This window comes from Hemitrygon akajei, chromosome 10, assembly GCF_048418815.1.
Source record: "Hemitrygon akajei chromosome 10, sHemAka1.3, whole genome shotgun sequence".
NCBI lineage: Eukaryota > Metazoa > Chordata > Chondrichthyes > Myliobatiformes > Dasyatidae > Hemitrygon > Hemitrygon akajei.
In genome coordinates, this window is record NC_133133.1 from 18,381,768 (window position 1) to 18,402,182 (window position 20,415).

General features: G+C 43.9%; 1 long non-coding RNA gene across 1 annotated transcript in view; it reads left to right on the forward strand.

The window, feature by feature from the left end:
• Nucleotides 1–1,585: 1,585 nt before the first annotated feature.
• LOC140734187 (uncharacterized) overlaps nt 1,586–20,415 on the forward strand; it is a 46,739-nt gene continuing 27,909 nt past the window's right edge. Inside the window, exon 1 of the long non-coding RNA XR_012100494.1 lies at nt 1,586–1,688. This is a non-coding gene — a long non-coding RNA (uncharacterized lncRNA). The remainder of the gene's footprint in view (nt 1,689–20,415) is intronic.

Here is a 20,415-nt window from a genome sequence, read left to right on the forward strand (position 1 = left end):
GGTCACGTGAAGCCATGAGAGTAGGTGGTGATGGTCGTATGAGTAGCTGGTGCATATCATAAGTCCAGGTTATGCAACCACTGACGGCAGACAAACAGTCTCTGAAGAGTACTGAGAAAGGCTGGGGTCACCCATCTTGTAAAGAAGGTGTCAACGTCAAAACATTTCTGCAGAAAAATTTGCCAGGATCAATCATGGTCAAGATCATGATCGCCCATGTCATATGACACGGCACATAATGAATAAATGACAATGAAGGACAAGCAATATATTTACAAGCCTCGAGGAGATGAGACTTGAGAAGAGATAAAGTGACATAGGATCTGATGGCTATGGACCTGTACTCTCTGGAGTTTAGAAGAGTGAGGGGTGGATCTCATTAAAACCTAATGGATATTGAAAGGCCTAGATTAGAGTGGACAGGGAGAGGGTGTTTCCATGGGGCAGTCTAGGATCAGAGAGCATGGCATCAGGATAAAATGATATCCCATTAGAACAGAGAGGAGGAGGAATTTCTTTACCCAGTGGATGGTGAATCTGTGGAACTCATTGCCACAGACAGCCGTGGATAGCAAGTCATCGGGTATACTTAAATCAAAGGCTGACAGGTTCTTAATTAGTTAGGGTGATTAAGGTTACAGGGAGAAGGCAGGAGAATGGGGTTGAGAGGGATAATAAATCAACAAAGATGGAGTGGTGGGATGGAGCAGGTTCGACAGGCTGAATGGCCTAATTCTGCTCCTAATCTTATGAAGTTTTAAGGTGCTGACACTTCAATCCAGCTCACCCTCATGCCTTTACCGGTGGCAGAAATCACAGATTTTGGAGGTGCCTTGCTGAGTCTCTGTACCTGGTACACTCCAATAGTCTCAGCACACCAGAGGTGGAGGAAGTCGATGTTTAGGAGAGTGGATTAGATGTGATTAAGTAAAGCTTTGCTCTGGACTGGGCTGGAACTCGGTGAATGTTATCGAAGCTGCTCTGGAAGAGCGGATAGTGTTTGGTGCGGGAGCCAACATGCAAGTCCCAAGAGTAAGCAAACTTCCGGTGCTGTCAGATTAGTTGCTGAGGCGTGTATTACTGTGCAGGGCAGTTGGAAGAGCCAATTTGTGAGACCTTACAGTGGAGTGGAGGAAACCAAACCTCGGCTGGCTTCTTTTTCAGTTTCTGCTGCAGTCAATTTAGTCAGAGATGAGAGTTTGAAGTTTCACGCCGCTGAGAAGGGAAGTGTTTCATTTCAATACTTCGTGATTTTCTTTATTAATTCACAAGAAGAAGCATAGTAGTTAATAAAAAAAAGCAAAGAGGGAAAATAAATGTATTTTATTTGAACAACGAAACAAAGAGTATAGAGGAGGACAGCAGAGGAAAAGGCCCTTTGGCCCACAATGTTGTGCCAAACCAATTAAGTCGGAAATCAAATGTCCAACAGAAGTGGGAACTTTTATGTTCATTTGCAGTTCAGGTCTGGTTTTAAAATAAGGTCTATTGCTCTGGATTCAGCTCTGGCTCATTACTACAGGGGATGGCCTTCAACAGCTGCTTGTTTGTAACAAGCGCCTGTTGTACAGACACAAACAAGATGCCCTGCTCTGGAGGGTTGGGAGAACCCAAAAGGTGTTCTGAAGTAGAAGTGAATGAGTCAGTGCACTCGGCTGCCTGGAACTGCACAGCCACTGAAAGCCATTGTAAGTAAACCCTCGATTATTAATCTGCTGAGAGGAAGTACTCACACTAACGATTTTGTTTAAACATTAGTGAGGAATGCGATGGCTGACTGCCTGCCCTGAGCTCTTGGGTATCACTACTGCAGAGATAAGGTTCACTGAATTAAATTAAAACCACGCTGCAAAACTTAAGGGTGATCTGTAATGTAAGGCTCAAGGAAGGAAATGCATTTATAGTTTAAACGTGTCACTAAGCAGATGTGACAGTCTTAAATTGTGTTCAGCTCAACTCGCCGCCACCCCCACCAACACGCTGAAAGACAGGGAGGCGGAACTGATGAGCGAATTCAGGGAAAAAGTAGGCAAGGTGAATTAAGATAGATTCTCCAACCTGCTTGAAAGTGGGAAGAGCTCTGAGAAAGGGACAGAGAGGGTGGGGGAGAGAGGAAGAAGTAGAAAGAGACGGACTGACAGACACTGGGCCATTGTCCTCATTGCGCGCAGTGGCTGAAAACACAAGGGGCACAATGAGGCCTATTCTTCATGTTCGTAGGGTCCACACAGAGAGAGAGAGAGAGAAAACATAGCAGGCCTCTGCACCTGCTTAACATAAACCTAGAAAAGACCACAAAAGGAAAATAAAGGGGTTGCACTGTGCTTTGTATTCTACGTGGCGAATCTAGAAAGGTGTCTCACCAAATAAAATCTCTTCTTCACTCGTTTCTACAGGTAAGAAAATCAGAGTTTTACCACATCAAGAGGTTAAACGACTCACACTACAAAGTAAAACAGACCCTTTTAACCAATGATTATACTTTCACATTCAAAAAAAGAAAACATTTGATGTGGTGTGTAACGCTTACCGAGATCAAAGCCACACCTCACTTCTTTTCTTTACTGTTTAACACTTTAGAAGGAGATGCAGCCCATGGTTTATAAAACGCAGGAACTGTTAAGGAAATTTTAGAGGGAGGACCTATGAACACAGGAGTTTCTGCAGATACTAGAAATCCAGAGCAACACGTACAAAATGCTGGAGGAGCTTGGCAGGTCAGAGAGCATCTATGGAAAGGAGTAAACAGTCAACGTTTCAGGAGTCCTCATGAATGGTTGCAGCTTGAAACTGCGATTTTTTATTCCTTTCCTTAAATGCTGCCTGGCCCGCCGAGTTCCTCCAGAATTTTGTAGGAGGTTTAATGATTTCCTTCGACCATGGGCTTCCTGCGAGGATCTGTCTGTCTGCATGAAGTTCCCTGCTGCATCAGTGGAACCTGTCAACTGGAACTAGCCAACTTGTAAACATAAAAGTGGATGTCCGAGGGTTGTTAAGGCGGCATATAGTGAGGCCTTCATCAGTTGAGGGATTGAGTTCAAGACCCTGGAGGTAATATTGCAACTCCATAAAACCCTGGCTAGATCACACTTGGAATATTATGTTCATTTCTGATGTGAAAGCTTTAGAAAGGGTACAGAGGAGATTTTCCAGGATACAACCAGAACGAGAGAATATGTCTTATGAAGATATGTTGAGCGAGCCAGGGCTTTCCTCTTTAGAGTGAAGGAGGATGGGAGGTAGCTTGGTAGAAGTGTACAAGATGATAAGCAGCATAAAACCATAAGATATAGGAGCAGAAGGAGGCTATTCGGCCCATCTAGTCTGCTTCACCATTCAATCATGGGCTGATTCAATTCGTCCAGTCATCCTCACTCCCCTGCTTTCACCCCATACCCTTTAATGCCCTGGCTAATCAAGAACCTATCTATCTCTGCCTTAAATACACCCAATGACTTGGCCTCCACAGCCGCTCTCGGCAACAAATTCCACAGATATACCACCCCCTGACTAAAGTAATTTCTCCGCATCTCTGTTCTAAATGGATGTCTTTCAATCCTGAAGTCGTGCCCTCTTGTCCTAGACTCCCCTACCATGGGAAATATGCCATATCTAATCTGTTCAGGCCTTTTAACATTTGCAATGTTTCCATGAGATCCCCCCTCATTCTCCTGAACTCCAGGGAATACAGCCCAAGAGCTGCCAAATGTTCCCCATACAGTAACCCTTTCATTCCTGGAATCATTTTCATGAATCTTTTCTGAACCCTCTCCAATGTCAGTATATCCTTTCTAAAATAAGAAGCCTAAAACTACACACAATACTTCAAGTGTGATCTCATGAGTGCCTTATAGAGCCTCAACATCACATCCCTGCTCTTATAATCTATAACTCTAGAAATGAATGCCAACATTGCATTCCCCTTCTTCACCACCAACTCAACCTGGAGGTTAACCTTTAGGGTATCTTGCACAAGGACTCCCAAGTCCCTTTGCATCTCTGCATTTTGAATTCTCTGGCCCTCTAAATAACAGTCTACCTGCTTATTTCTTCCACTAAAGTGCATGGCCATACACTTTCCAACATTGTATTTCATTTACCACTTCATTACGCATTCCCCTGAACTATCTAAGTCTCCCTTTAGGCTCTCTGTTTCCTCAACGCTACCTGCTCCTCCACCTATCTTTGCATGATTGGCAAATTTAGCCACAAATCCTTTAATCCCATAGTCCAAATCTTTGACATACATTGTAAAAAGCAGCGATCCCAACACCGACCCCTGTGGAACTCCACTGGTAACCAGTAGCCAGCCAGAATGGGATCCCTTTACTCCCATTGTTTTCTGCCCATCAGCCAATGCTCCATCCATGCTAGTAACTTCTCTGTAATCACATTGGCTCTTATCTTGCTAAGCAGCCTCATGTGCGGTACCTTGTCAAAGGCCTTCTGAAAATCCAAGTACAGCACATCTACTGCATCTCCTTCGTCTACCCTGCTTGTAATTTCCTCAAAGAATTGCAGTAGGTTTGTCAGGCAGGATTTTCCTTTCAGGAAACCATGCTGGCTTTGGCCTATCTTGTCATGTGCCTTCAGGTACTCTGTAATCTCATCTCTAAGAATCGATTCCAACAACTTCCCAACCACTGCTTTCAAGCTAACAGGTCTATAGTTTCCTTTCTGCTGCCTCCCACCTTTCTTAAATAATGGAGTAACATCTATAATTTTCCAGTCATCCGGTACAATGTCAGAATCTATGGATTTTTGAAAGATCTTCATTAATGCTTCCACAATCTCTCCAGCTACTTCCTTCAGAACCTGAGGGTGCATTCCATCAGGTCCAGGAGATTTATCCACCCTCAGACCATTAAACTTCCTGAGCACCTTCTCAGTCGTAATTTGCACTGCACATACTTCACTTCCCTGACACTCTTGAATGTCCAGAATACCGTTCTTCTTTTACTCTTTATATACCGTAGATTCCGGACTACAGAGCGCACCTGATTTTAAGCCGCTGGCACTAATTTTAGAAATAAAATCATTTTTTTAAATGTAAAGGCCGCACCGGATTTTAGGCCGCACCGGATTTTCGGCCGCAGGTGTCCCACGTTGTAATATGAGATATTTACACAGAAAGATATTACACGTGAGGATTTTTTTAACTTTTAATTAAATCCATATGGTAACAAAAACAAATACATATTGCAAATGCTTTTTTTCGAACCGTGCCCGTACGAGGCTACTTTTAAATATACGTTGCGTATACTTCTTTACTGAACAACATTCCAATATCTCCTAACGACTGGTAAAAAATATATATACTGCAGCCTACCAGGAAAAGTTATTGATACCTTTAACTTAAAAGCAGAGTTCGCTCAGATCCAAAGCCGCTCGCGTAATGCGCTCCCCCCCCCTTTCCGTTTCATCGCAAACGGCATTTTCCCACAAGACACCGCGAAACCGGGTGTGTCGTCATAGCATCCCGCGATGTAGTACAGAAAACAAATATAGTTTAAACTAAGTAGGGTAGGTAGCACAATGCTTCGAGTGTTTTCCATGTTGATGAGGGTGAGTACAAATGACTGATTTACAATAATTTAATTGTGAAAGTGCGCTTGATTTATCGTACAATTTCATTGGACCTCTGTGAACTACTCATCAATTTTATTGGTCTACTGTTACGAGGCAAAATGTTTACGAGGCGGCATGAAAAAAACCTTGCATTAGCCGCTTCGGATTATTGGCCGCAAAGTTCAAAGCTGTTCAAAATGTGGGAAAAAAGTAGCGGCTTAAAATCCGGAATCTACGGTACTTAAAAAACCTTTCAGTATCTTCTTTGATATTAGTCGCCAGCTTCCTTTCGTAATTTATCTTTTCCTTCCTAATGATCTTCTTAGTTTCCTTCTGCAAATTTTAAAAGCTTTCCAATCCTCTATCTTCCCATTAGCGATGGCTTTCTTGTAAACCCTCTCTTTCACTTTTACTTTGGCTCTGACTTCACTTGTCAGCCATGGTAGTGTCCTTCCATTTGAAAAATTCTTCTCATTTGGAATATACCTATCTTGTACTTCCCTCATTTTTCACAGAAACTCCAGCCATTGCTGCTCTGCTGTCCTTCCTGCTAGAGTCCCTTTCCAGTCAGCCTTGGCCAGTTCCCCTCTCATGCCATTGTAATTTCCAACATATTGGATTTTAGTTTCTCCCTCTCAAAGTGAACTCGATCATATTGTGATCACTGGTCCCCAAGGGTTCCTTAACCTTAAGCTCTGTTATTACCTCTGGATCATTGCACAACTCCCAATCCAGCACAGCCAATCCCCTAGTGGGCTCAACATCAAGCTGTTCTAAAAAGCCATCCCTTAGACATTTCACAAATTCTCTTTCTTGAGGTCCAGTTCTGGCCTTGGTTTTCCCAATCCACTTTCATGTTAAAATCCCCAACAATTATCATGACATTGTCTTTCTGACATGCCTTTTCTATCTCCTGTTGTAATTTGTAATCCACATCCCGGCTGCTGTTTGGATAGAAGCATAGATCAAGTGGATAGCCAGAGACTTTCCCAGGATGAAAATGGCTAATACAAGGGATGCATAATTTTAAGGAGATTGGAGGGAAATATAGGGGCGATGTCAGAGAGTGGTAAGTGCATAGAATGCCCTGCCATTGGTGGTGGTAGACCCAGCTGCAGGTTCAAGTTCAACTTCAAGTTTATTGTCATCTGACCGTGCATATGTACAACCAAATGTAACAACGTTCCTCCAGACCATGGTGCACCCATACAACATATATCACACACAGCACATAAATAAACCAAAATATTACCTTGAATGAGTTAATAAAATATAATTCAAAATTCATGCGGTGCACAGTGTAGGTAAACAGTAAACAGCCCCCTGTCCTCGTGATGAGGCCTCAGTGGTGGCAGGGTAGTCATTAGTCTCACCGCCTGAGGGAAGAAATTGATTTACAGCCTTGCAGTCCCAGCCCTGATGCTCCAGTACCTCCTTCCTAACGGTAGTGGGTCAAAGAGGTTGTGGGCTGGGTGGTAGGGATCCTCAGTAATGCCTCAGGCCCTTCGTGTGCAACACTGCAGGTAAATACAAGGGGTGCTCAGCAGCTGTGGCAGGGTTTGAATACCATAACCTCCCACACAGTTTCATCTTGCAACATAGGGGACAGCAGAGCTTCACTTCCAGATGAGCTCAGTGCCTTCTATGCTCACTTTGACCACCAAAACAGGGAGGAACCATCGTGCACCCCCATGACTCCCGATGATCCTTTGGGCTCAGTATCTGCAGATGATGTGCGGGCTACCTTCAGGAGAGTGAATCCAAGGGAAGCATCCGGTCCGGATTGAGTATCTGGCCGAGTACTGAAGGCCTCTGCTGACCTGCCTGCTGGTGTACTCATGGATATCTTCAACCTCTCGCTCCGCCAGTGAACGGTACCCACCTGCTTCAATCATACCGGTGCCCAAGAAGAGAGTGGTAACCTGTCTAATCGACCATCATCCAGTTGCATTTACACCCCCCGTGATGAAGTGTTTTGAGAGGCTGGTGTTGAAGCATATCAGCTCTGGTCTGAATCGTGACTTGGATTCACTCTAGATCGCCTACTGAAGCAACAGATCTACAGCAGATGCCATCTCGTTTGCTCTTCGCACAGCCCTGGACAGCAAAGATGCTTACATCAGGATACCCTTTATTGATTACAGCTTGGCATTTAACACCATCACCCCATTCAAAACTAATCAATAAATTCCAAGACCTGGGCCTCAACACCCCCTTGTGCAATTGGATCCTGGATTTCCTCACTTGTAGACACCAGTCCATTCAGATTGGCAAAAAAACATCTCCTCCACAATCTCCATCAGCACAGGAGCACCGCAGGGATGTGTACTTAGCCCCCTGCTCTACTCACTTTACACCTATAGCTGTGTAGCTCAGTACTGGTCCAACACCATCTACAAGTTTGCTGACGACGCCACTGGTGTGGGCTGCATCAAATGAATCAGCAAACAGGAGGGAGACTGAAAAGGAATCTCAGGGATGTACATACTCAGACAATAAACTTTACTTTGAACTTTGAAATATCACAAAAAGGGAGGAGGGAGACGCCAGAGATCCCCTTGGTGGAATTACCATTTTCTGCAGGGTCGAGCAGTCCAATACCTCGCATTTTCCGTACCACACAATGATGCAGCCAGGCAGGACATCCTCAGCAGTGCTCCTGTAAAACGCCGTTAGAACGTGGGTTTTGCACGCCTCAATCTTGATGACGTGGTTTGAGATGGATGAGGCAGAGCTGTCGCGAGTCTTGCATGAACAGCAGTGAACTGAGAAGCATCCCTGGGGGGCACCAGTGCGATGGAGCTTGAGATATCGCTGCCAACTCGGACTGACTGGGGTCTTTTCGTCAAGTAGTCCAAGATCCAGTTACAGACAACGATGCCGAGTCCCAGTGAGAACAGTTTACCCTCCAGCTTCTGAGAGATGATTTTGTTCAACGCTGAGCTGAAGTCGGTGAACAACACCCTGGCATATGAGGCATCATTTATTCATCATTGTGAATTTGTCACAATGTGCGTTGGCAATATTTGAACCCAAGAGTGGAAGAAAGACAGACTTCGAAGCAGAGACGGTGTCCGGAGTTTATTCACAACAATTCCTAAGGAACATCAACAGCTCAACTGAACAACACTGCCCAAAGTAACATTCTCAATACTAGGACCCCATGATTAGTGCAAATCGGGCATCCACTTAAATAATGCAAGTAACACGGAATCCCCAAGCCTATCAAAATAAACTTAACAAGCTTAAGCAGGAAACCCCAGAAGACCGCATTATAAAGATTGAAACGCTCAAGAAAACCACAAGGATCTCTAAATAATTAATAATTCATATTAAACAACAATTAACCAATTTGGATGTTCTAAAAACCTTGGAGCCCAGCGCTTTCCGGCTCCCCACACAGGCTCATTACACATTGGGGGCACTTGAGAAACATGGATGAAAGAAAAATGGTGGGCTATGTGAGAGGCAGGGTTAGATTGATCTTAAAGTAGGTTTAAAGATTGGTACAACAGTGCGAGCCAAAGGGCCTGTAATGTGCTGTAATGTTCTATAAATCTGTGGATTTTGCCATCATTTTCAGCAGTGTGACGCTTAGAGAATGGGCTCCTCTTTAATTAGATTCTATCCAACTTCATAATTAAGTGATCCACACAAGCAGTCAGGAATCATTCAACAGAATAAAGGAAGCTGCTTTTGTGTTGGCTATGACACTTTGTAAACAAGGAAAGGCATTTGGGCCTTTTGCAACCTTATAGGACAGGAGGGCAGGGTAATGTGGCAGTCAGTGTAACACTTCACAGCACGCCAGCTGTGAGATCCGGGTTCGATTCCTGGCCGCTGTCCACGAGGGGTTTATACATTCTCCGTGACCGCATGGGTTTCCTCCAGATGCTCCGGTTGCCTCCCACGTTCCAAAGACGTACCAGTTGCATGTCTGTTGTGCTTATGAATATTGGTGTTGGAAGCGTGGTGACACTTGCGGGCTGCCCCAGCATAATCCCTGACACAGGTGACACATTTCACTCTATGTTTCGATGTACGTGTGACAAATAAAGCTGGTCTTGAAAGGATTTTTACAGCCGTGAAGCAGTTTTGAAGCATTGTTACTATGATGATGTAGCAGCCAATTTATTCACACACATCGAAAAGTTCAGAAACTTTCTGCCAATACAGACCTGTCTGTTCTCAGCCTACAGGAAAGATCTTTCTGCCATTCTTACTAAAAAAGAACTTATCTGCTAGTTATCAGGGAAGACTGTAGAGGAATATTATTGACCCAGGACAACAGGGAGTTATTTGCTCTTCTTTTCAGCAACGATGTGGAATCTGCTACACCTGAAACAGCAGTCAAATCCAGAGTAAAAATTATAAATTAGGTTTTAGTTTTACAAGTACAGTGGACTGGGACACATCAGGATGAGCACATTTGGCCCAATTAAACAGCTGCCCCGATCAGCCAAAGTTTCATCCAAATAGATGAAAAAGTATGAAAAAGTAACAAATTATGTATGTAAATGAAGAAAGAACAAATCAGAACAGTACCAATAGCACTCTGTAGTTCAGTTGCTTAGTCGAGTCTGACTTTTCATGACCTCATGGACCATGGGGTCCATACGGATTTCATGGCAAGATACGGAAGTAGATTACCAGGCCTTTTGTCCGCACAGGTACAGCTGCTGCCCAGGCTGGGACCTGACTGGGTTTGAACTCTGGACCATCTTGAAATCGTGCTGACGCCACAAAACCACCAGTCAGCACCAATAGTACGACAGTACTATAAAACTGTGTATTAGTTCCTAATAGTTAGTAATGGAGGAATTAATCCACTATAGGCTACCGTGTTCTTTTGAATGGCTGAATGAAGGAAATGTGTGCAGCTGCCTAGTGCAGATTACGGACTGCTTTCATTGCCTTCCTGCAAGAAGTAACGTCAAAAATCACTACATTTAATTCAGCATTTGCAGCCCCAGTGAATGACATAACACAAGCACTTGCAACTGATGCTTTGTTCGCTCTAAGCATGGCGCAGTGTCTAATAGCCACACAAGTGCTTGTGACTAACGCTAGTTTAGAAACTGTTAGGGAACAGTCTCCTGTCGAAATTTCACGGCATAGTGTCCCAGATAAATGAAAGAAACCCAGCTATTTTCCTAATTAGTTTTTGTTCGTTAACGATTGTCACAAATGAGAGGCTGCCCTGATTAACCAATAGCCCAATTAACTGGAATCCACTGTACATTGACACATACAGTGAAATGCATCATTTGCATCAATGACAAACACAGTCTGAAGACGTGCTGGAAGTAGCCCACGAGTGTCACCAACACAGCATGCTGTCAACTTACTCACCCAAACTCAGACGTCTATGAAATTTGTGAGGAAGTTGAGCACATGGAGAAAACAGACATGGACATGGAGAGAACATACAGACTCCTTATAGACAGTGGTGGGAGATGAACCCTGACCGCTGGTGCTTTAAACATTACGCTAACCTCCACGTCACCATGCTGCCCTGGTACAAAAGTGGCAGAAAATATTTGGAATTTTTTGGTTAATGGATGACAGCAGATGTTTTCCTTGCCACTGATGGGACAGGCTTGCATTCAGAATCCATGACCCACAAGAAAAATCGCGTATACCCTACGTACCTGCTGAGAATGGAGGAATAAGGTGATGATCATATGTGTAACATGCAATGCAAAGCCATGGAAAGGCCGTCACATATCACAATGTTTTAGTAGCCCATGCAACAGAGTTTTATCAAAACCCAGCTGTGATTTGCATTGCCAAAGGTCTGTGCAACAAAAGGATTTGTACAGTTTACTTTCACATATCACTCAAAATTCTTACGACCCACATGTGCCCAACGAGCAGTGTGGACCACTCAATAACAATGTAATATTATAAGAGATGTCAAAGAATCTATTTAGTGCCTTGAGTCTACTCCTCCATTTAACATACAGCACTATACAGGCCCTTCGGCCCACAATGTTGTGCTACACTGATTAGAACATAAAACATTGACCAAAGAACATGAACCAGTACAGCACAGTTTAAGCCCTTTGGCCCATGATGTTGTGCCTACATTTTACCCTACTCAAAGATCAATCTAACACTTCCAAGAATTCATAAGATTTTGTAAGATCATGGCCGTCTTTTTACCTCAGTACCATTTCCTGCACGAATGTAATATCCCTTGCTTCCTGTGACACAGCAGATTGGCAATATTAATTGTCCCGCTAACCTTGCCCCTTTGCCCAGTAGTCACTCCTCCTCCTCCTGTACCTGGTCTAGTTTCCCCAGTAGTTCACACATTTTGCCCTCCCCTTCTGCACCAGTGGGAGGACAAGCTCCAGGGCAGCACGGGTGAGGACATTGCTTCTTATGTCTTACAAAGGAGGGGTCACCTGGAGACCTACAGAGAGGAGGCTGAAAGCAATCTGGAGATGGCCCATTAGAACCAGAATACTTGGCATGACCGTAAAGCATGGCAACGTAAGTTCATCCTGGTCAGAAGGTCCTTCTGCTGCTTTCCACCTCCACCAACAAACTCTTGGCCAAGTGGCAGGGACCTTTTGAAGTCCTGAGGAAGCAAGGTCCAGTCACCTATGCGGAGAAAGGAAAAGCTTCTCAGACAGATCATGTCAACCTGCTGAGGGGGTGGAAGGAAAGAGAGGGCCCAATGTTTTCCTTGATCATCCAACAAGCGGAGGAAAACGGGGAGACATGACTGAAGACCTGTTGTCTTGGAGTGCTTCTCCAAAGACCATTCTTAGGCCACTGGACCCCTCAACAACAGGAGGGGCTGAACCAAGTCTTCCAACAGTATCCCCGTCTCATCCAGTCCTGCCCTCGCCGGACAATAATGGCATCTCACGCCATTCACTTGAAGGACAACATCCCCATCCAGCAGCGACCTTAGAGTGCCAAAGAGGGTGGTGGAACTACTCAAGGCAGAGGTCCACACCATCTTGGACCTGGGAGTGATCGAGCCCTCGCCCTCTGAGAGTGAGTGGTGTAGCCCAGCGGTGAGTGTGCCAAAGCCTGATGGGTCCCTGAGGGTTTGCATTGACTTCCAAGGAATCAACACCATCTTCAAGTTCGATGCCTACCCCATCCCACGGATTGACGAGCTGCTGGAAAGGCTGGGCCTTGCCAAGTTTATAACCACCCTTGACCTCAGCAAGAGTTACTGGCAGATCCCACTGGCAAAGGATTCTCGTGAGCACACCGCATTCCGCACTCCCCTTCGCGTCTTTCACATTTCGCTGTCATGCTGTTTGGGCTGAATGGAACCCCGGCAACCTTCCAACGGCTGGCTGACCGCCTGCTGCGAGGAAACGAGAAGCATTGTGCGGCCTACCTGGATGTTGCGATCATCTTCAGCACCCACTGGGAGGAGCACCTGAAGGATGTCCTGGAGAAGATTGCAGCCACTGGCTTGACAGAAGTGCGAGTGGACCTGCAATGAGACACAGTACCTGGGCTACCAGCGAGGGCAAGGACTAGTCCAGCCACTGGTCAACAAGATTGAGACCATCAGAAATAGTCCCCACCCTGCATAAAGAATCAGGTCAAGGCCCTCCAGGGGTTAATCGGGTGGTGTCACCATTTTATCCCTCAGTTTGACACCTTGGCAGTCCCACCATCAGAACTGACGCTAACGTCTGCAAAGAATCCAGTCCTGTGTTTCTGGCCGATGCTCATCAGCCCAGACTTCACCAAACTATTCACCATCCAGTCAGTAGTGGGGATTGGAGCAGTCCTGGCCCAGGGGAATGAGGGAGAAGAACAGCCAGTATCGTACCTTAGTCAGAAGCTGCTACCATGGGAGTCCAGGTATTCTATTGTTGAGAAGGAAGGTCTTGCCATAAAGTGGGCCCTAGGCAGAGAATTCGTTCTGGAGACTGACCACAAAGCCCTCACCTGGACCCTCTCCATGAAAGCCCACAATGCACACACCATGAGTTGGTACCTGGCTCTACACCATTTCAACATCCGCCATAAGGGAGGACAGAGCAACGTCATGGCAGACTATCTCTCCCAATTGACCTCCTTGTGCAATCCACAGGGGGTGGGGGTGATGTGACAGAACAGGTTGGCAATGCTAGTCCTCCTGCTATCCTTGCCCCTTTGCCCAGTTAGTCTCTCCTCCTCGTTCTGTCCCTGGTAGAGTTCCCCAAGTAGTTCACACACTTTGCCCTCTAATTCTGCAGTTCTTGGGAGTTCACCATTTACACACCCCAACAGTAAATTAATCGCTAGCTTGGCAAATCAAAACAATCCCTTCAGTTAATGTGCTCTACTGGTTTATAACATGAAAATAAGGGTTCTTGACACAGGCATTCCAAATAGTTTCATTTATTTTCATTCACACTGTTACATCGGTTTGTAGGCAGCAGAATGGCCCCAAGAGACAGTTTGGGGTGCCCTAGAATAATGCCTGAGTTAGTGGGAGCAGGCGCACTACACCCTGCACAGGTAACACCACTGGTGGAGAAGTTTTATCCCTTTATGAGCACGTGGACACTGATCTATGGGTTTAACCAAGGCATTTGTTGTGGAATAAAACTACAGGATGTTGGAATCACTGTTTAAAATGTTCCAGTTCTGCATCTGAAATAATTATTATGGTCTGGTCATGTGATTATTCGCCCCCCCCCCCCCCCATCCCCCAGATCAACAGTAGAATTTCCTGGTCCTTCTAGGCCAGGCGGAGGCAGATTTAAACACTCAGTCTGGCTTTGTGAGAGAGGTGTGGAGGTTAGATTTGACAATTGGTAAATAGTTATATTGGAAAGTTAAAGGCAAAGTGTGTCGTGGAGAAATCCTCTGCATGTTTGTAAATTTTTTTGTACATACATGGTTTTTTTTCCATTTGTCTACTTTTAAATTTTCTTCACAAATTTTGGGCAGCTCTTGCCCACTTTTCCCACCTGGCACTAAATAAAACCCTCACACTAATGTGCTATTGGGGCTTACCTTCTGTTTATTCCCCCACTGGTAACCCTGGTTGAGTACACTTACCGACACCTGATAGCGAGGTGTGTGCCATCGTGGATAGAGATGGCAACATTTTGGTGTAATGTCTATTGTCTATTTGTAGTGAAGTAATTGTGTTTGCCACTGTTCTGTATATATTTTATAGCACCGATATTTGTAATAAAGGATTTTGTAATAATAAAAAAAGATAGCGAGGTGTGACACTTCCTTAATACCAAACACCTATTTATCTCTGTCTGGAATATACAGGAATTCCAATATCCTGGAATGCCAAAGGCTGAGAGGGAGTCGTAGGCACAGACCAGTCCACTGACCTCTCCACCTTTGATTGCATCTACAGGAGATACCATCTACCATCCTGGTCATACCTTCTTATTGCTACTTTCCTCAGGCAGGAGGTACAGAAGCCTGAAGTTCCATGCTCCCAGGTTTAGGAACAGCAACTTTCCTTTAGCCATCACGTTCTTGAGAAAAACCCACACAACCCTAACCCTACCTCGGCAATGAACTACTCTCACATGACCAAGAACTTGCCTTGGATTTTGTTTTTGCACAGTCTTTTTTACCACTGTATCAAACTTCAAAGTAAATGTATTATCAAAGTACATATACTTAGCCTCGTGATTCATTTTCTTGCGGGCATACTCAATAAATCCAATCACCATAATAGAATCAATGAAAGACTGCACCAACGGGACAGACAGCCAGTGTGCAAAAGACAACAAACTGCCTAAAGTCAAAAAGAAAGAAAAAGAAATAATAAATAAATAGCAAAAAAAAAAATCAAGAACACAGTCCTTGAATGTGAGTTTATTAGTTGTGGGGACATTTCAATGATGGGGCAAGTGAAGCTATCCACACTGGCTCAAGAACCTGATGTTTGAGGGGTAGTAACTGTTCCTGAACCTGGTGGTGAGAGTCCTGAGGCTCTTGTACCTTCTTCCTGATGGCAGCAGCGAGGACAGAGCATGCCGGGGTCCCTGATAATGGATGCTGCTTTCCTGTGACAACATTTCTTGTAGATGTGCTCAATTGTGGCAAGGGCATTACCCGTGATGGACTGGGCTGTATCCATTACCTTTTGTAGGATTTTCCATTCAAGGGCATTGGCGTTTCCATACCAGGCCATGATGCAGCCAGTCAATATACTCTCCACAGCATATCTTCAAAAACTTATCAAATTTTAGATGTCATGGCAAATCTTCGCAAACTCCTAAGGAAGTAGAGGTGCTACTGTATTTTCTTTGTAATTGCACTTACATGCTGTTTATAAAGGAAGCACGAAATGGGCCCAGAACAGATCCTCTGAAATGAAGACACTGAGGAATTTAAAGTTGTGGACCCTCTCCACCTCTGATCCCCCAATGAGGACTGGCTCATGGACTTCTGGTTTCCACCTCCTGAAATCAATCATCTCTGTATGGAATAATGTTACATTTATATTCTGAGTGCTTTCTCTATCGAGATGCAAGTGATGCAAAAGCAAGTTTTTCATTGTACTGTACTCCATACTTGTGCACACAACACTTACTCGACTTCACATTGACTTAGGCTCACTATCACTCCTGGGTAGAGAATTCCAAAATTCACTACTCTCTGGGTGAATAAATTTCTTCTCAATTTGGCCCACATGGCAAAACCTTTGTCTTTGGCCTCTGACAGCGAGAGAAATTCCACATTTATCCTTTCAAGCCCTCAGAGAATTTTGTACTTTTCAAGCAGATCACCTCTCATTCCTTTAAACGCAAACCCATTAAAACCAAGGGTATTTCCAGATACACTCTATCACCTGCTTCGTCTTTATCTATTCTGCTAGTCAAAAACTCAAGAAACTCTATCAAATGTAATTTCTGACTGTCTTATTATTTTCTTTCTAAACATCCTTATAAACCCTAGTATTCTGCCTACTACTCAAGTTGGACTAATTAGCCTGTTCTGTATTTCCTCCCACCTCTCCTAAACAGTGAGGTTATATCTGCTACTTTCCAATCTGTCAGAACTATTCTACATTCTGGGAAATACTGGACAATAACAACTCTCAGGATGAAGGCTTGCAAATCACGCATGATTGTCTTTAATTTAATTTATCAAATTGTTGTAGTTAATTTGATAACTGGGGTGGCATGGTAACATTGTGGTTAGCACAACACTTTAGATACAGGCGACCTGGGTTCAATTCCTGCCACTGCCTGGATGGAGTTTGTACATTCTCCCCATGACCACGTGGGTTTCTTCCCACCAGTTGGAAGGTTAATTGGTCATTGTAAATTGTCCCATGATTAGGCTCAGACTAAATGGGAAGATTGCTGTGTGGCCTTTCTGTGCTGCATCTCAATAAATAAATAAAATTCTTCAATAGCGATTTTCATTTTGTGTCAATTTCTTTCAGCTTTTCATTCATTCTCGCCCTGAAGTTCTCTACTAATTGCAAGGTTTCAGTTTTCCCTCTTGTGAAGAAAGACCCAAAAATTTAGCTTAATTCCTTTACTTTTCCTTATTCCCCCTGTATAACTGGACCCACATTAACTTTTGCCAGTCATTTCCTTTTTAAATATCTATGGTAAACTTTCAATCTGTTTTTGAGTCTCTCACCAAAGTATTCCCATTCTTTCCTTTCCCTTCCCCATTAATTCCTGATGGTTTTCCTTTACTGAATTATGAATTTTCCCATACAAGATGCTGGAGAAACTCAACCGATCAGGCAACATCTATGGAAGGGAATAAATACCTGTAGTTGTCGTTTTAAACCAAGGCCCTTCATCAGGATTAACACAGCCTGACCTGTAGAGTTCTTGCAGCAGTTTGTATGTCTTACTCTGGATTTCTGCAGAATCTCTTGTGTTTCTGAATTTTCCCTGCACTCAGATCTTATGCTTTCTTTGGCATCATTATAGGCCTTTTCATTTAATCTTTTCCTTTAACTTCTTTTGACGACCACAGTTGGATGACTTCTTCTGTTGTTTTGGCCTTATTGGGAAAAATATTACTTGTCAAGTATGTGTTAATTATTTGAATATTTAGAATTGTTTGTTTTGAATGCAGCTTCACAATGTCTTAGCCAACTCACAAATCGTGGCTTTGTTCTTTGGTCTATTTGGATAAAAAAATGTTGGTTTCAAATTGAACCAAAGCGTTTTTGGTCTTTATATAAAATTTTATTACATTGTGCTTCCTATTCAAAGGCTCCTCAGCTAGCAGGCTAACAATTAACCCTTTCTCGTTACACAATACCAGAGCACTAACACTAATCTTTTCCCTTACTGGGTCCTCAACAGATCAATCTAGAACAGAAGTTCCCAACCTAGGATCCATGGACCCCTCAGTTAATGGTAGAAACCCATGGCATATAAAGATCAGGAATCCCTTATATACTCCACCAATTTGTCCTTGATGCGATCACTGCTGATCCAGTTTGTTGAAGTTTATATGGAAATTAAAGGTCAAGGTTATTTTTGTTTATACAAGTTGTGGGCATGCTATGTTGTCACCAGAAACATAGCAACACTTGCAGGCTGCCCTTATGCACCCTCAATGCAAATGACACATTTCAGTATTCATTCATTATGCATCGCGTCGTATGACGTGGCGATCATGGTCTTTCCAAGGCCACAATTCCTCTTGGCAAATTTTTTAAACTGAAGTGGAACACTTCATGGACAGTGTCTTTACAAGACTCCAGCCATTATCAATACTCTTCAGGAATTGTCTGCCTGGCATCTGTGGTCACATCACCAGGGCCTGTGACATGCACCAACTGCTCATACAACTATCTACCACTTGCTCTAATGGCCTCACGCAACCCTGATCGGGCGGGTCTAAGCAGGTTCTACACCTGCAGGCTAGCGGTAGAAACGCATGTCCACCCCGCTGCACGTTTCAATATACATAATAAATAAAAGTAATCTCTACCATCTATACAATACTCATTAGTTGTCTGATTCACTCTACTCCCAGCACTGTTATTGATGCTTGGGGATGTTACACAATTCCGAACAATGTTCGCTGCCTCTTCTTACTTCTTAGCTCTGTCCAAACTGATTCTTCCTCCTGACTCTTCCTCTGAGTCAAGATCCTTCTCTCTTCAGCCCTTCTCTCAATATTTACTATTAGGATTAGTTCACCTCCTCTTTCAGAGGAGAATTAATGCAGTTTGAAAGGCAAACGGTGGTCACGCCAAATATTGATTTGATTTAGGTTTATTTTCTATTTACTGCTCTTTATAGTATTTTTGATATCTAGAACTTTTCATTTAGAACTTTTTTTTAAAAAAAGCATCCTTGCTTTACAGAATATTTTTACACATGCTCAAGACTTTTGCACAGTACAATATCTCTACCAAAAGTTGAGTATTCCAGAATATTTAATTCTCTTCCCTGGTTGCATCCTTGTCTTGTATGGCAATTCAAATGTGCAGGAATGTAAAAAGCTGTAGCGGACTCAGCCCAAAACATCATAGGCACATTCCTTCCCAACGTCAGTTGTATCTCTAGGAGCTGCTGCCATCAACGGCCACCAAAGATCTACCCCAACCAGGCCACATTGCAAATGCCATGTGCATCTAGCCAAAGTGCCTTCACAATGCTTTGCAGAGACGGGCATTTACAATGCGCGAATATACACTCAGTGGCCACTTTATTAGGTACACCTGCTCATTAATGCAAATATCCAATCAGCTGATCATGTGGCTGCAACTCGATGCACAAAAACACACAGACATGGTCAAAACGTTCAGATCAAGCATCAGAACGGGGAAGAACTTTGACGGTGGAGTGATTGTTGGTGCCAGGCAGGGTGGTTTGACTATCTCAGAAACTGCTGATCTCCTGGGATTTTCACGCACAACAGTCTCGGAGGCATAAACACCTTTTTTTCCTACCATAGATCCCTACCATTAACAAAGGGGTCCACAGAACACAGACTGGGTAATCCTGCTCTAGAGTTCACAGAGAAGGGTGTGAAAAATAAAAAGAACATCCAGTGAGCGGCTGTGGGCTAATGAGAGGTCAGAGGAGCAGGGCCAGACTGGAACTCAGATAAGCACGTGTTACAACAGTGGTGTGCAGAAGAGCATCTCTGAATTGAATGCATCAAACCTTGAAGTGGACGGGCTACAGCAGCAGAAGTCCACAATCAGCAGCCACTCTTTTGGGTACAGAAGGTGCCCAATAAAGTGACCACAGAGTGTGATGCACCATTTTAAAGAGAGGCTACCTCAGGTGTGCTCACCAACACTTAGCACTCGTTCAGTGTTTCTGATCTGTTACAAGGATCTGCACTTTATCTTCCAACTGGACATATTACAGCCTCTAGGTCTCAACAGTGGTTCCACGGTTTCATTCCTTCCCCCATTGCAGTTTTGAGGATTTTTCTCTCAATTTTTCTGCTTTGCAGACTTCATAGGTGGTGCCTTACTTGTATCTCCATGGATATATTGTTATTCTACAGCCTTTATCACTCTCTTTCAGCCACTTGTTTTGGGATCTCATTGAAACCTTACAAGTATTGAAAGGCCTAGATAGAGTGGATGTGGAGAGGATGTTTCTTATAGTGAGGGGAGTCTGGGACCAGAGGGCACAATATCAGAATAAAAGGATGTCCTTTTAGAACAGAGATGAGGAGGAATTTCTTTAGGCAGAGGGTGGTGAATCTGTGGAATTCATTTCCACAGACAGCTGTGGAGGCCTAGTCTTCGGGTATATTTAAAGCAGAGATTCATTGCTTCTTAATTAGAAAGGGTGTCAAAGGTTACAGGGAGAAGGCAAAAGAATGGGATGGAGAGAGATAATAAATTGACCATGGTTGAATGGCAGAGCGGCCTCATTGAACATAGAATAGTACAGC